Genomic DNA, 17718 nt, shown 5'->3' on the forward strand with positions numbered 1-17718 from the left:
TGGATCTTGGGCCATTCCTTCGTGTACTGGGGGGCCAGACGGGCGGATGTGAGGCTGAATGGTAGGCAGCTGGGCCTGCGGAGGGAGGAGGAAGAAGTGCGATGGATCGGGATCCCGGGCATGCAGTGGAGGCGGGTTGTCCCTGAGGTGAACAGGTTTGCCGGCCTAGATAGGGCTCCTGATCTGCTATTGGTTCACGTGGGCGGGAATGATTTGGGGCTCCGGCCTATGCGGGAGTTAATTCGGGACATTAAGTTTGATTGTCCAAGGCTGCGGGAGGCATTTCCGGGGACTATCTTAGTATGGTCAGAAATGGTGGTTAGATTGGCTTGGAGGCAGGCTTGTTCAGTTGAGAGTTTGAATAAGGCCCGGATTAAGGTTAATAAGGAGGTGGGGCGCTTTATGGGCAAAATTGGAGGTTTGGTGGTGAGACACCGGGAGTTAGAGTCTGACCCTTGGTTAATCTTACGGGGTGATGGCGTTCACCTTAATGCGGTGGGGACCGATTTGTGGTTGCTGAGCCTGGGTGAAGTGGTTCAACGGGCTGTCAGGGTGTGGCGGTGCTCGCAAACTTAAGGGGTCAAGTTTTTTGTTGTCGGGTCCATGGAAGTTAGAGGGGGGTAATGAAAAATATAAAGTAAATGGGGACACGGAAATGTTTGGTTTGGGACAGTAAGGTTAGCCTTGCATGACACTTGGTTGTTGTGGAGGCTAAGCTGGAATATGGGGTCTGCTAACTGTCCCCGAGGCGGGGTATGAGCACCTGGGGGGTCTGGCGGGGGAGTGGAGACAGCTGGATTACTACGGAGGATTGGTGACTTTCATGGACCTGCAGGAAGAATGGCTCCGATTTTATACTTAAAAATGTTATTAATATAAAGATTGTTATTTTAAAAATATGTTGTTAATAAAGGGGGCTGCTGTGGCCAATTTTCTTCCAAAATGTTGTAATAGTCCTTTGTGGGGTAAGTGGTTGTTGTGGGGTTCGATTAATTGGTTACAACAGGAAGGACTTCTTATGCTGTACCCTAGTCATGGAAATAATGTTGGTAAATAATGTTATGAAGGCCCATTTTCAAATGGATATAATTTTCTGATAAATCTGGATATAAATCTATTAGCCTATTTGGGATACTAATTATGTATTTGCTAGGAGCATCATTTTCTTTAAACAGTTAGTTGAATATTTAGAGAATTGTTTGATGTTATCTAGTATTTATTATTGTGCCTTGGTCTGGTGTAAAAGTCACTGCGCTCTTTTGTAAGTTGCCAGGGATATCCCCCATCATTTAATTAGGGTATATGCCTGACGACATTTTCGGGACGACAGGAAAAATTCTGTCTTCTCTTGTTTATATTGCATTTTTGTATTATCAGAAAGGGAGGATGTGGGGTGAGAGCAGGTCTCCACTCTGCACACCCTGGGTGTATATATTATGCATAATGTTTAGTGTTTTGTCTGTCCGGTGTCACCCCTGTCTTAGTTTGTATCTTTTCCCTTTTGTTTTCGGTGTAAGGCAGGCAGCATATTGTACAAATGTTTGTGACAGGAAAAGGGTATATAGGAATTGCTTGGAAAATATAAAGAAATGGTAATTTCAATACTCTCTCTCAATGTACAAGGCCTTAATTCCCCAGTTAAAAGGTCACAAGCCTTCCGTTATTTTCATACATGTAAAGCAGATGTAATATGTTTACAAGAGACACATCTCTACTTCCTCCTGCCCAAAATATTTTCATGCGGCCTACCCAACTGTTTAAGCTAATACACCGGTAAAAGAAAGAGGGGTGCTTATTGGCTTTAGGTAAACAGTGTCTTTTCAATTGGATAGAAAGGTGGTGGATGAAGATGGTCGATATTTGATATTAGTTGGAACATTAAATGACGCTAAGGTGACATTGGTGTCTTACTATGCTCCTAATGAGAATAAATTGTTTTTTTTGAACAGCTGATGACTTTGTTGCCCAAAAATGTGCAAGGCTATTTGATGATGTGTGGTGACACCAATGTTCCACTAATACCAAGTGTTAGCACTGCAGGTCGTGCCGGCTCCGCTGCTCCTAATTGCAGGCAAGGGCGCTGGGTCCTATCTTTCACGTAGAGTAACCCCACTACCTGTGTTCCATGCCTGAGTTTCCTTCCTGCTGGAGACTTGCTCTGGTGTTTGAGCTGGCTGGGGTGTGTCTCTCTTAATCTATGAGGTAACACATACCTCTGTTTTCTACAGCCTATGGCTGGATCTCTGCAGGTATTTAAAGATACCTCCTACTACAGAAAGTTGCCTGAGCAATCTCAAGGTTTTACCCTGTGTAACTCCCAGTGCTAAGGTGTTTCCTCTGTTTGCTTTACTGTGTACCGGACCTTGTTTCTTACCCTTGGACTTTGCCTGTTTGCCGCCTGACCTTGACTTCGGATTACATTTTTGGACCTTTGCCTGATTGCCGTCTGACCCTGACCTCGGATCTTGTTTCTGGACTTTGTTTGATTGCCATCACCTTCTTGGCCACGCAAGCCCCTTGGTGCTTGCACCGGGTTTTCTGACTCCTGTGGTCAGCTGCCACTGGCCTGGGGATTGCTCTGGAGTGGTACCTGGCAGCTACCCCGCAGCCCAAGCCTGTCCTCACCATCAGAGGCTCTAGCGAAGACCTGGTAGCGGCTTAGTCACGCCCCTCTGGAGTATACCCAGTCAGTGGCACAGTGGGTCCACACCCGCTTGCATAACAGCTGCCCACATTCTGCAGTCTTCGCATACCAGTGAGACAAGTCAGAGTTTTCATCGTTGGAAGCTGTCACCACAGCTATGCCTCAACAACAGCAGACCACCATCACGAGCACCAGCTCAAGAGCACCTTTCGGCCCAGTTGGATGTTTGCCCGTGTGGGCATTTTTTAATGTCCATAGTAATGACAACACTATGGTCATCTTCAAACTGTGTGCTCAACACTTGAAACTAGGCAAAAACCCAAACAAACTTGGAACAAGCTGCATGAGCACACATTTAAAAAGCCACCACTAGGTAACCTGGCGGGAACACCTGGTCAAAGCACAGAGCTCTGTGCGACCACCTCCGCCCAAGAAGCAAGCTCAAACTGCTAGATCTTCCTCCGCTGCCTTTCCTCCTTCTGCCACCAAAGTTACCCATGCTGCAGCCAGCAATTTAAGTGGGGAATGTAGCCGAGCATTACCTTTTTCAGGCTCCATCAGCGGTGAGCAAGAGCTCCAATTCAGATCGGCTGCTGTTTGTCGCATTGCTAACAGTCAAGACCAGGCATCATTGCCATCCCCCACACCTTCTATCCCATCCTCCAATCTTTCTGTGGTTAGCATTAGCAGCATCCAACCTTCCATCCCCCAGATGCTGGAGCGCAAGAGGAAATATGGCCCAAATGAGCCCAAAACAAAGCTAATCAATGCGGCACCTGACAACCGACAGTTGTTCGAGCAGTGCAGTGGGAAGATATCTTTCTTATACAGCTCACTGGGTAACTTTGGTGGCAGCAGGGGAAGATGCAGCTGCAGCAAGGCCTGCATACCTATCTCCGCCCAGAGCACATCCCCATGCAATCTCCTCCTCGACCTCCACTTCCACCTCCTCCTTTGACTTTTGTGCCTCAACCCCCTCCTCCGAAGACACTTTGCCGTGTAGACCCAGCACCTTCCATTCGGCAGCATCTGTTCACCACCAGCAACAACCTGCAGTTTGCTATTTTGGAGAAAGAAAGATGTCAGCGCATTACCGCTGGTCGTACACAGCCAGTGCCAGATTGGTGGATTTAGAGCGGAATCTCAACCTGCCAGTGCAGCAGTTAACTTGTGATGTGGCCACTCGTTGGAATTCCACCTCTTACATGTTGCAGCGGCTGGCTGAACAACAGAAAGCGGTGGTGGATTACGTGGAAGAGTCTGTTCGTTTCAGACGTGTACCTACACTACCTTTCTTCAGCCCTGCGGAGTGGCTGCAAATTGAGGACTTGTGCACTGTATTGTCACCTTTTGAAGAGGCGACCAGGATGATCAGCAGGGATCAGGCCTGTGTCAGTAACACCATCCCCATCATATGCCTGCTGGAACAGATGATGGTGGATCTCGGACACGGCACAGAGCAGACGCTGCATCAAGAGATGACGTTTCCAACATCATCTCGGACATGCGTACCTACTAGGCATAGTGCACCACAAATTTTGGAAGAAGATGAGAAGGAAGAGGATGAGGCGGACATTGCAGGCATGGGAGAAGGGGAGGAAGGGGCAGAGGAGAATAATAAGGGTACATGACATCCATCCACCCAAACACAAGGCGGCATGTTCCGGAGATGGGAAGACCAGGTGGAGAAAGAGGGGGACGACGACCCTGTGCTGCTGTTCGACCCACAGGAGTGTGGGTCCAGAATTACCTCAGCTGTGGGGACTTTGAGCCACATGACAGCCTTCGTGCAGGAGTGCATAGCCAAAGATCTGCACATACAACACATAAAAATAAAGACTGATGACTATTGAATTGCTACAATACTGGATCCATGTTTCAAGCCTGAGATACAACAACTCATCTTTCCCCAATACAGGGGACCTAAAATGCAGCACTACCAAGAAGTGCTTGTAAGGGACTTGTGCTCAGCCTTTCTGGCTGCCAGCAGCAGGGATCCCTATGGCAGTTCCACCACCCATGAGAGCCAAACAACTACCTTAAGCGGCATGGGTGGCAGCAGCAGTAGAGGTCGTCTAAGCCAAATTATGCAGGCTTTTTTTCAGCGGAACTAGTCGTGCAGCAAATTGCCAATGACACTCAGCAGCGCTACTCAGTCATGGTGCAGGAATACCTGAGCTCGACATGGGATATCTGCAACCTGCAAAGCCAGGACCCAGGGCTACTGGGCATCCAAGCTTGAGCAATGGCCGGAGCTGGCAAAACATGCCATTCAGATCCTTGCCTGCCCAGCTGCAAGTGTGTTATCTGAAAGAGCGTTCAGTGCAGCTAGGGGCTTGGTGAGTGACAAGCCGATTCGCCTCTCCGCAGAAAATGTCGACTGAATCACTTTTTTTAAAATGAATAAGGCTTGGATCGGTAATGACTTCAACACCCCCTCTGCAGAGTGAACTGATTATTCATCAACTGCTGCACTGCCTGCTGACACCTTGATGGGAAGAGCACTTTCACAACCTTCTGCATCTCCTTCTACTCCTCCCCCTCGTGGCCCTTTACCTCTACTCTGTCTCTGAGGCCTATAACTTGCACTGTAGCTGTGTATCTGGCTAATTTTATTTACAGAGCACCTCTCTCAGGGCCCTATCCCTCTATCTACTTTGAGGCCTATATCACTTGTAACGGAGCTGTGATTCATTATTAAATATTTGTACTTTTTAAAGATACAAATATTAATATATTAATAATATTTTTTAAATATACAAATACAGACATTTTTATGGCTTTCTTGATAGATAGCAAGTGGTATGAGATTGAAGTACCTGTATTTTTTTACAGAAACACATAAATTTTTCAGGTTTTTTTGATAGATTGCAAAAGGTATCATAATTAAATGTCTGTATTTTTTGGAGAGAAATACATACATTTTTATGGATTTTTGATAGATAGCAAGTGGGATCAGAATGAAAAAAATACACACATTTTTCATGCTTTTTTGATAGAAAGCAAGTGGGATCAGAATGAAATATCTGTATTCTTTTTACAGAAATACAGAAATGTTTCAATTTTTTTTTTAAGATTGCAAGAGGTATCATAATTAAATATCTGTATTTTTTGTAGAGAAATACAGAAATTTTTATGGCTATTTTGATAGAAAGCAAGTAGTATCAGAATTAAATATCTGTAATTTTTTTAGAGAAATACCGAAGTTTTTATGGCTTTTTTGACAGATAGCAAATGGTATCAGCATGAAATATCTATATTTTTTTTAGGGAAATACAGATATTTTTCTGGCTTTTTTGATAAATAGCAAGTAGGATAAAAATGAAATATCTGTTTTTTTTTATAGATAAATACAGACATTTTTCTGGTTTTTGTGATAGATTGCAAGAGGTAACATAATTAAATATATGCATTTTTTGTAGAGAAATACAGAAATTTTTATGGTTATTTTGATAGAAAGCAAGTGGTATCAGAATTAAATATCTTTTTTTTTTACAGAAATATGGAAATTTTTCAGCTTTTTTTAAATTGCAAGAAGTATCATAATTAAATATTTGTATTTTTTGGAGAGAAATACAGAAATATTTAAGTTTTTTTGATAGATAGCAAGTGGGATCAGAATGAAATATCTGTATTTTTTACAGAAATACAGAAATTTCTCTTGATTTTTTGATAGATAGCAAGTGGTATCAGAATGAAATATCTGTATTTTTTATATAAATACAGAAATGTTTCTGTTTTTTTGATAGATTTTTTTTTTTTTTTTTGGATAGATTGCAAGAGGTATCATAGTTAAATATCTGTATTTTTTGGAGAGAAATACATATTTTTTTATGACTTTTTTGATAGATAGCAAGTGGGATCAGAATGTAACATCTGTATTGTTTTATAAAAAAAGACATTTTTCCCTTTTTTTGATAGATTGCAAGAGGTATCATAATTAAATATCTGTATTTTTTTGGAGAGAACTCAAGAAATTTTTTGGCTATTTTGATAGACAGCAAGTGGTATCAGAATGAAATATCTGTATTTTGTTTAGAGAAATACAGACATTTTTCTGGCTTTTTTGATAGATAGCAAGTAGGATCAGAATGAAATATTTGTATTTTTATTGATAAATGCAGACATTTTTTTGTGATTGCAAGAGGTATCATAATTAAGTATCTGTATTTTTTGGAGAGAAATAAAGAAATTTTTATGGCTTTTTTGATAGATAGCAAGTGGTATCAGAATGAAATACCTGTATTTTTTTTACAGAAATGCAGAATTTTTTCTGTTTTATTTTATAGATTGCAAGAAGAATCATAATTAAATATCTGTATTTTTTGGATAGAAATACAGACATTTTTATGACTTTTTTTGATAGATAGCAAGTGGGATCAGAATAAAATATCTGTATTCTTTTTACAGAAATACAAACATTTCTCTGGATTTGTTGATAGATTGCAAGTGGTATCAGAATGAAATATCTGTATTTGTTATAGATAAATACAGACATTTTTCTGTTTTTTTTTTTTCTTTGATAGATTGAACGAGGTATCATAATTGAAAACCTGTATTTTTTGGAGAGAAATACAGAAAATTTTATGGATTTTTTGATAGATAGCAAGTGGGATCAGAATAAAATATCTGTATTTTTTTTAAAGAAATACAGACATTTTTGGGGCTATTTTTTGAGAGAAATACAGATATTTGTATGACTTTTTTGATAGATAGCAAGTGGTACAGAAATACAGAAATGTTTCTGTTTTTTTTTTTATAGCTTGCAAAAGGTATCATAATTAAATATCTGTATTTTTTTAGAGAAATACAGAAATTTTTCTGTTTTTTGGGATAGATTGCAAGAGGTATCATAATTAAATATCTGTATTTTTGGAGAGAAATACATAAATTTTTATGGCTATTTTGATAGATAGTAAGTGGGATTAGAATTATATATCTGTATTTTTTTAACAGAAATACAGAAAATTTTATGGGTTTTTTGAATAGATACTAAGTGCTATCAGAATGAAATATCTGTATTTTTTATGTATAAATTTAGACATTTTTCTGGCTTTTGTGATAGATTGCAAAAGGTATCTTAATTTAGGATTCCTCCTGCAATCTAACACAAAAAACATACAAATTTCTGTATTTATCGATAAAAAATACAGATATTATGATAGCACTTAGTAACTATCCTAAAATCCATAAAATTTTTCTCTCTAAAAAATACAGATATTTTATTCTGATCCCACTTTGCAATATATTCCCAAAGCCATAAAAGTTTCTGTATTTCTCTCCCAACAATATAGATATTTAATGCTGATAGCACTTGGTATCCATCCAAAAGACCATAAAAAATTCTATATTTCTCCACATAAAATACGGATATTTAATTCTGATCCCACTTTGCTTCATATCCCTAAAGCCATAAAAAGTATGTATTTCTCTCCAAACAATACGAATATTTAATTCTGATAGCACTTGGTATCTATCCAAAAGGTCATAAAAATGTATATATTTCCCTATAAAAAATACAGATATTTTTAATTCTGACCCCACTTTTCTATATATCCCCAAACCCATAAAATGTATGTATTTCTCTCCAAACAATACAGATTTTAATTTCTGATAGTAGCCCAGCTCTAGATGCTTGTTACCAATGCCATCCACACTTCGTCTGAGAGCCCACCACCTCCTCCACCTGCTGTTACTGCTGCTGCCTGCCCAGTAACCAAATCTGGATGCTAGTTACTAATGTCGTCCACACTTCATCTCAGGGCCCACTGCCTCCTCCCCATGCTGTTACTGATGCTGTCGCCTGCCCAGTAACCAAATCTGGATGCTAGTTACTAATGTCGTCCACACTTCATCTCAGGGCCCACTGCCTCCTCCCCATGCTGTTACTGATGCTGTCGCCTGCCCAGTACCCAACTCTAGATGCCAGTTACTAATGTCGTCCACACTTTGTCTCAGGGCCCACTGCCTTCTACTCATGCTGTTACTGCTGCTGCCCGCCCAGTACCCAACTCTAGATGCCAGTTATTAATGGCGTCCACACTTCGTCTCAGAGCCCACGGCCTCCTCCCCCTGCTGTTTCTTCTGTTGCCTGCCCAGTACCCAGCTCTAGATGCTTGTTACCGATGTCGTCCACAATTCGTCAAGTGTGTAATGCAAGTGTGTAATCTGAAATTTGTGTTTGAATGTAGAAAGCCACTTCTTCTGCTTCATGCATCAGTACCATGCTGTATCGGACTGAATTTCTGTGTATGTTACCCCAGAACTGAGAAGTGGGACAGCAGTCCCTCTGTATATGTCGGGGGGGGTGAGATGGGAGACACCGGTATGTGTAACGGGAACCGAATGTTCTGGATGAGCACATTGAGCCATGAAGTTATTCAGCTCAGCAGACGTCCAGAGACTTCTCCACAAGTTTGTTGCCATCCTGGGAGACTCCATTCAAAGATCCGTCAACAAAGATCTTGTGAAATACTACAGAATGATGAGTTTTGGACTGGGAACCAGCTCAAAGGGAAGGGTGAGCACATTGGGGGTTCTCTGGGTGAAATGCACAATGACATAACTTACCTGCGAAGTGCGTCATTGCAGAACTGAACACCACATTGTACGGTTCTATTTTCTGAGCCGTGTCTCTTCGGAGTACATAAAGAGCGTGCTTGCCGATTTCAAACAGGGACCTCAGTCCGACATTGTCATCATAAACTTATGTGTATATGGGATGTTATCAGGTATCATGAGCAATCACTGGCTCATATTGCTCAAGCCTTGGGGCGTGCAGCAGGAACAGCAGGAAGAGGAGGCGGTGGGCTCTGAGAAGGAGCGTGGACAGCATTGGTAACTGGCATCTAGAGCTGGTCCACACTCAGGACCTGCCACCTCCTCCTCATGCTGTTACTGCTGCCACCTGCCCACTGCCCAGTACCTAGCTCTTTTTATTACTTGTACAGTGTTGTGCCGAGCTGGGGGAGTCTTGACATGTCTTTTTAAATGTATTTATAGGCTGTAGATTCTCTACACACAGTCCCGAAAAACAACCCAAATTTTTACCCCATTGACTTTATTAAAGTTCAAATTCGATGTTCGTTCACCTAAACAATTTTGCTCCATTCGACCAAACACTAATGATGACCAATGCTCAGGTTGAATTTGACAAAGACTCAAAGCCAAACACCAAACTTCATTAAATTATTTTAGATTAAATTTTATGTAGTCCTAATATATTGGAACAGTGTACAGACATATATTAGGATAATGAAAATTAGTATTAATATTAATATTTCAGTAATATGATCAGATATCATACCTTTTATATATTTTTAGAGGTCCTAAATGTGTTTGAGGAAATTAATTTAAACTATACATTATTCAGTATCAGTAAGACAGGTTAGTTTTTATCTACACAATTCTAGTTGTTACTTCTAATTTATAGTGAGTGAACAGCTGTCATCCAGTGCCATGATGGCAGACATTATTTTACCCTTTTTGTTATAGAGGACAAATTGCAAGTTACTGGTGACGTACTGATGTTTGATTAGGTGCCGAATTGAGACCTGGAAAGGGAAAAGCAATTTTATCCTCTACTTCACATAATACTATGTAAAATATAGCCTGATTCCTCAGCATCTTAATGGTACGTCTGTAAATGGGAATATTTTTCTTTTGTGGAATAGTGCTGGCTTCATATGATTCTATCTAGATTTGGATTCTGTGGCCACATCACTACTTTTCTTCAGGCCCTATATTCAAGCCCAGGAGGGAGAATACATGTAATGGGTGCTTTGTCTCGTGCTTTTATTTTATCCAGAGGCATGGGACAGGGCTGCCCTTTGTCCCTGATATTGTTCGACCTTGCGATTGAACCATTGGCCCAATATTTTTTTCAAACCAATGTTTTCGAAAGTATTATAGTGGGTCATAGTGAAGTTAAAGCAGCTTTCTTTGCTGATGACCTTCTATTGTTTCCTAATAATTCTAGAAGGGATCTCCAAAATTTGATTCAGCTTATTACTTTTTTGGTACTCTATCGCGGTTTTAAATTAACTACTATAAAAGCGAGATAATGTTTCTCAAATCTCCTCATTGCTCTATTTTGAACTCTTGGGCGAGACAAATAGGCCTGGCAGTGGCGCACCATTATTTCACATATTTAGGGGTTAAAGTGACCCGTAATATTTCGGAGATGTACCATTTGAATTATAAGCCCCTAATACACAAAATTATAACTGAGCTGACAAATTGTAAGATGCTTTCGCTTTCCTTGATGAGGAGATGTCACCTTTTAAAAATGGTGAGTTTTGCCCGATTGCTTTACCCACTTCAAAATTTACCCTTTCTGCTCAGGCACCAGGATGTAAATAAATTGCAATCCGCTTTTTCTTCTTTTTTATGGCAGAGCAAAAAACCGCATATTGCCATACGTAAACTTGTATGGGTCTAAAGACCAACTGGGTCTAAATTTCCCAGATATAAGGAAATATAATCTTTCATGTTTGCTACAACATATTAGAGACTGATGGGATGGCTCCTCTTACTACACCGATGTCAAATTGGAAACATCAGCTGTTTTACCTTGGTCTTTACTTGGACTGCTCCATATACTGTTCCCACGTATCCCTGTGAAGGTCAAGACTAATTTCCTTTTTTGTAATACACTTTTAGTCTGGCGGGAAATCAGGAAATTATTTGGAGCCTCTCACTTTATTACATCTGTTATGCCACTACAGTCTACACCTGATTTTCCACATGGATCCCAATTAAAAGTTTTTTTTAACTGGCTCAGTTACCATTTACCATTTCATATTTTAAGGGTTAAATATGCACTTACAGCCACAAATTTTTGGAACTAGTTAACAAGTGAAGCATTATATATACACCCACCTCTGCTCTGATCAAGTCTTTCCATTGCCATCTGCCATTCTAAGGTTAATTGGGAAAACGCCCACTAGATTATCCATTGCAGGTTTATATCAGTTTCTGCAATTAAGGGAGTGTAGATAAATGGATAAATGGGCAACATTCTTGAATATGCCCTACCAGGAAACCCTGGAATATATGGAAACTAGCTGGTCACTGATTCGTAAGTTGATCATTAGTGAAATCTGGAGGGAGATGCATTATAAAATATTGCATAGGACTATGCATTTGATATTAAAATCAAATCTTCTACAGTTTCCAAATTTTTTTTGGCATGCCCTAAATGCGGATTATCCCTAGCTTCCCTGGAACATGCATTGTGGTCATGTCCAAAAATCCAATCTTTTTAACTCCAAGTTTTTTCCTATGCAAATCATTTAGCAGGCCAAAGATAAACCTTTCTTCCTCAAGTGGCTCTTTTACACTTCCCTCTTCTCGGCCAGTATCTAGCACCACCAGATCTCAGGCTAGACCCCATAGCTTCTGTGTTACAACTAACTCAATTATTACATTCTCCTATGACGATAGATAAAATAGAGGCTACTCCGCACCTTGACACGCATCTTCAAAGATTTTTTGATACCTGGATGCCTTTTTTTGAAAACACATTTTCTTCTTCTCAATTGAGAAGATGATGTTATTGATCTTTTCCATAAATACCAAAAGTTTCAGAGGTTTCTTTTTTTTATAGCTAGCTCATGATTTTAGTTCTTTGCTAATGAGGGATACACTGCCTCTGTTCGGTTTTGTTTTGTTTAATTAATTAGTTGTCCTTGTTGTACCAACTAGGTAGTGATCCCTTTCCCCCATCCATGGTTAAATTAAAAAAAATGTTAGAGAGGAAACACATTCATATGCCTGTTATTATGATGGATGATCCTATTTATGTAGTACAACTAATACCTATATTTTATGTTATCTGAATGTCCTGCACTTCTGTTAAGATCTTGTTATTTACCTTTAAAGTTTTTGTATGCTATGTTATTTGATGTTTTCTTTCTATCAATAAAAATTATTATAAAAAAAAAAACAGATGAACAAACATAAATATCTAAATTTACTAAAAATAAAGGCCAAAGATATTAGAATTCCCCACTCAACTGTCACCTTCATTCAATCTTAAACTTATTCAAATATAAAAATCCATCAGATTTATTTGATGTCTTTTTAAATGCATCCCTTTACACTTGTAGTACTTTTAGTGTTTTCCTGAAATTGCATTTCCTATAATGTGACACCTAAATTGCTCTTAGTTGCCAAAATGATCTGTCTGCAGGAATAGTAAAATTTCAGTCTGAAGAGGTTTTATTTGTTTTATTACTTGCTAGACAAAGCCCGCAAATAGAAGATTTGACTACTTTCATATATCATTTATTAACTAGTGTTGTTTTTTTTTTTTACCATACCTTTTTTAGCTGAAAAGTTTTTCATTTTTAAATATGCTGGCTACAACAGAAAGAGTAATTTTGCAGTTATAGTGCCAAAGTGTGCCTCCTGTTATAAATATTTGCACATTAAAAACTATATAAAAATGTTAGTTTATGAAATTTACATTTCTAATCACAGGCTAAGGCCTGTGATTTTTGCTACAGTTTTCAATGATCCGTGTTTTTTTAAAAATCCATTTTTCCATCATGTAAGGTTTTCCCACAAATCGCCATACTCAACATGGCTGTTTATTATTATTAGCTGTCAGTCCATACTGTACACTTTTCAAACCAATATGACTGAATATTATTTTCAACCAGGAGTCCTGAGAAAGCAAATAATAAAGCAAAGGGTGTGTAAATGCATGCAAAGATAATGTTAAAGACAAGGGAACTAGAACTAAATTGCTGTTCTCTCGTGAATATGGTTACTGGAGGTTTTTGCACTTTATCTGACAGTTTTCGTTAACTTTAGCAAAAACAGCAGGGAAAACATCACTGACTTTATTAAGAAAGTCTATTTTGTGTATTTTGAAGTGAAACTTGGTAATTAGAGCAAGTTATAGGCTTCTCATAAAGTCTGCTGTATTTGCATGCATATGGTAATGGTGTATAGCCTGATAGTTCTAAGGTAAAAAAAAAAAATTGAGGTTCCTATGATATTGACATACAGTTGACAGATTTGCAGTTTGACATGAAATATGGATTAGAAGGAAAAAGCAGCTTGGCTTTCATTTAAGATTGTGATCACCAAATTCTTTAGTAAACACATGGACCAAAACATTGAGGTAATTGTTGGCAAAATTAGAAGAACTGTGTAGACTAATGAGCCTCACGTAATATTTCCTCCGCTCTCATTTGGACTACTTCCCGAGAGAACTTGGGTTGAGCAAGGGGAGCAGTTCCATCAGGATTATCAAAAATCTTGAAAGGAAGTACCAGATGCAGAGGATCGATAGTATAATTGATAACTATTGTTGGGTCTGCAGCAAGAAACTGTGACCAAAAAAAACATAAAGGAGAAGCCTCGAGAAAAGTTTTTAAGGACAGCAAAAATACCATTAAGTATATGTGTAAAAACTTGTTTTTAATACTGCTTTATTCTATTTTTCAATTTTTACAGGTTCTAAATTGGATGTTTCTCTTGAAAATATTTTACAACAGAAATTATTTAAAACACAAAAGGAAAGAAAGAAAGAAAAGGAAAAGGAAAGAAAATATGAAAAAAATCTCTGAAAGACCTCCTAAATCTCCTAAGAAACTGTATGAACAATATCTGCCCCTTTGTTCAAAGCACCTATGTGAGACTTTTCTTGCTGGGACAAAGCTATTTGTGCTGACAATCTACTCACTTTTTATCTCAAAATTGGGTTGCTGATGTATGCTCTGATATGCTATGTAAAGGAAGTATTGATAACCAAAAGCTGTAAAGATGACAAATTATTACCATTGGAAATTATGTAATCAGAGGAATTCAATTGCTGTAGGCTGCATCTTATCTGATATTACATCTGATATTAAAAATAATATATTAAAAAAACAGCAAGGAAATTGGTCTTCTGTGTGTGGTCTCATACACTGAGATGGCCATAACCTACAAAACATGTAATGTACTTTCATGTGACAGGTCAATGTCAATCTTAGCAACTAAACTTTGTAATTCTTGTAATTCATATGGTTGCGTAAATGAACAAATTTGATAAGGTTTTTAAAATCTGGTCTGTTCATTGATTACAATGGACCCTCCATGTGTAAATAACAAAACTTAATATATTGACCATAATATATCACATCCTCCAATTTCCTTGATTTGCACAAAATATCTTCCTACCATGTGATGAAAAGATCTAGGGGCTCAGCAGCAATCTATGTGCCTTATCTTCTGCAAATTCAAATGATGCAGTACGTATGCTAGATGTTTAAAATCCACAGTCACAGTCATGGGGTAACTATCTTAAGTTCACTCTACTACTTTTTGCATAACTATAATAAACTTAATTCTTAAAGGGGTAATACTATTCCCTAATTACCTATGCAGCTCTCTAGGGCACAAGCCAAGTTACTTTAATTATATCCTGACTGATTGAAAAAAGGTCCTTTGCTACTCCATGAACTCTACCAGTCAAGTTATATTGCAAAGTATGCCATTATTCAACAGCCACTGTAATACTACCTCATTGTCATTGTTACAACTAGTGTTGGTCGAATAGGTCGCCAGATCGATTCGACCGCTATTCAGCCGAATAATGCATAATTATTCGAGTGGTCGAACGCCGAATTCGAACTCCATTAAAGTCATGGGGGGAAAAATTTGGGTTGTTATTCGGGTCGGTGGAGAGCTTCTACAGTCTATAAATACATTTAAAAAGACATGTCAAGACTCTCCCATCTCTGCACAACACTGTACAAGTAAAAATAAAATAAGGAAGTCTTTTTTCTGTTTCTGGCACGGCCATTTTATGGGGAGGCAAAGGGAACATACCGGATTTTACACGGTCTCCGAGTACAGCAAGAGAGGGACATGAGGGGGTTCGTCTGGTCCAAAAATTAGCCACCAGGTTTCACCGCTCCGTTAAAAGCCATACACAGGCTTCAGAGTACAGGCAGAGCAGCAGTAGGAGGAGGCAGTGGGCACTGAGACAGAGCGGGCACATAGTTGGTACGCATTGGAATTGATCCATTCCTGTCTCCGATAGCTACAGCTTCGACACTGTCCATATGGGTGATGGCCTCAACCTCTAATGCCTTCCTTGCTCCTTCTCAGGGCCCAACGCCTCCTCCTCATGCTGTAACTGATGCCACCTGCCCAGTTCCCAACTCTGAATGCCAGTTACCAATGCGGTCCCCGCTCCATTTCAGAGCCTCTTCCTGCTCTTCCTTCTGCACGGCTCAGGCTTGATCAATATGAGGCGATGCATGTATACTTCCGATGAGCCAGCTGATTTGAGTGGGTGGCATTTTTAACCCTGGAGAGCAGGTTGAACCGTAAGTGGAAGTGCATGTCAATCACATACAGTGGGTGGAAATCTGCCAGTGTTGCCCTTTTCAAATTCCCTTCTATGATGTCCCAGCGCACATTAGGAATGTGGTAATCTAGAACTTCACCAGCTTTGAATCCAATCCAAATATATATATATATATTTATTTATTTATAATTATTGTAGGATAGGAATAAATATATACACACACACATATACGTAAGCAGCAAAAGAACGTGTGCGCGCTTGTGACTTTATTGAGAAAAAAAAAAGAGTTGTGTCTCTCTCTCTCTCTGCTCCCTCCTTCCTCTTGGTATCCCTCCGTGTACCACGTGACCACACCCTCCGAAGAAGCCAATAGGGCTTACTTTCGGGGGAGGGCTTATATTTCAAGCTTGCTCGAAAACAGCCAAAAATCCTGCTAGGGCTTACTTTCGGGGGGTGTCCTATTTTCAGGGAAACACGGTAGATAAATACATACATTTTTCTGTCCTTTTGGATAGATAGCAGGTGCTATTAAAAATAAATATCTGACGCCGCATCAAGAGACGATTCAAACATCATCTCAGACATGCGTGCCTACTAGACATAGTGCACCACAAATCCAGGAAGAGGAGGTGGAAGAGGAAGAGGTGGACATTGCAGGCATGGGAGAAGGGGAGAAAGGGGCAGAGGTGGATATTGAGGGTACATGGCATTCATCCACCCAAACACAAGGCGGCATGCTCCGTGGATTGCAAGACCAGGTGGAGGATGAGGAGGATGACCCTGTGCTGCTGTTCAACCCACAGGAGTCTGGGTCCAGAATTACCTCAGCTGTGGGTAGTTTAAGCCACATGACAGGCTGGAGTGCAAAGCCAAAGATACACACACTGAACACATTAAAACTAAGACTGATGACTATTGGATTGCTACATTACTGGATCCACGTTACAAGCCTGAGATACAACAACTCAACTTGCCCCAATACAGAGGAACTAAAATGCAGCACTACCAAGAAGTGCTTGTAAGGGACTTGTGCTCAGTCTACAAGGGCGGCAGAGGGACTCTAAACCAAAATATGCAGTCTTTTTTTCAGTAGAAGCAAGCTGCCAGTCGTACAGCAATTGCCAATGACACCGAGCAGCGGTAGTCAGTCATGGTTGTTATGCACGCGGGTGTGGACCCACTGTGCCACTGACTGGGTATGCTCCGGAGGGACATAACTAAGCCGCTACCTGGTCTTCACTAGAGCCTCTGATGGTGAGGATAGGCTTGGGCCACAGGGTAGCTGCCAGGTGCCACTGCAGAGCAACCCCCAGGTCAGTGGAAGCTGACCAGAAGGGTCAGGGTACTTGGTACAAGCACTGAGGGGCTTGCTTGGCCAAAAGGGTGATGATGGCAATCAGACAAAGTCCAGAAACAAGATCCGAGGTCAGGGTCAGGCGGCAATCAGGCAAAGGTTTAAAAACGTAATCCGAAGTCAGGGTCAGGCGGCAATCAGGCAAAGGTCCAAAAACGTAATCCTGTAATATGCAGCACAGTATACAAACTATATAATGCAGTATACACTGCGTCTGTGTATCTGTCTCTCAGTACAAGTGTGATACTGTGCACGCAGTCAGCGAGGGGACCGTGCCTCTGGCTGCATGTATGTAACACACTGACTATCTATCTATCTATCTATCTATCTAGCCTTCTATCTATCTATCTAGCTATCTTTCTAGCAAACAGTGAAACACTCTTCCTATCTGAGTACAGTAGATTTCAGGAC

This window comes from Pyxicephalus adspersus, chromosome 2 (assembly GCF_032062135.1).
Source record: "Pyxicephalus adspersus chromosome 2, UCB_Pads_2.0, whole genome shotgun sequence".
In the NCBI taxonomy this organism is placed as follows: Eukaryota; Metazoa; Chordata; class Amphibia; order Anura; family Pyxicephalidae; genus Pyxicephalus; species Pyxicephalus adspersus.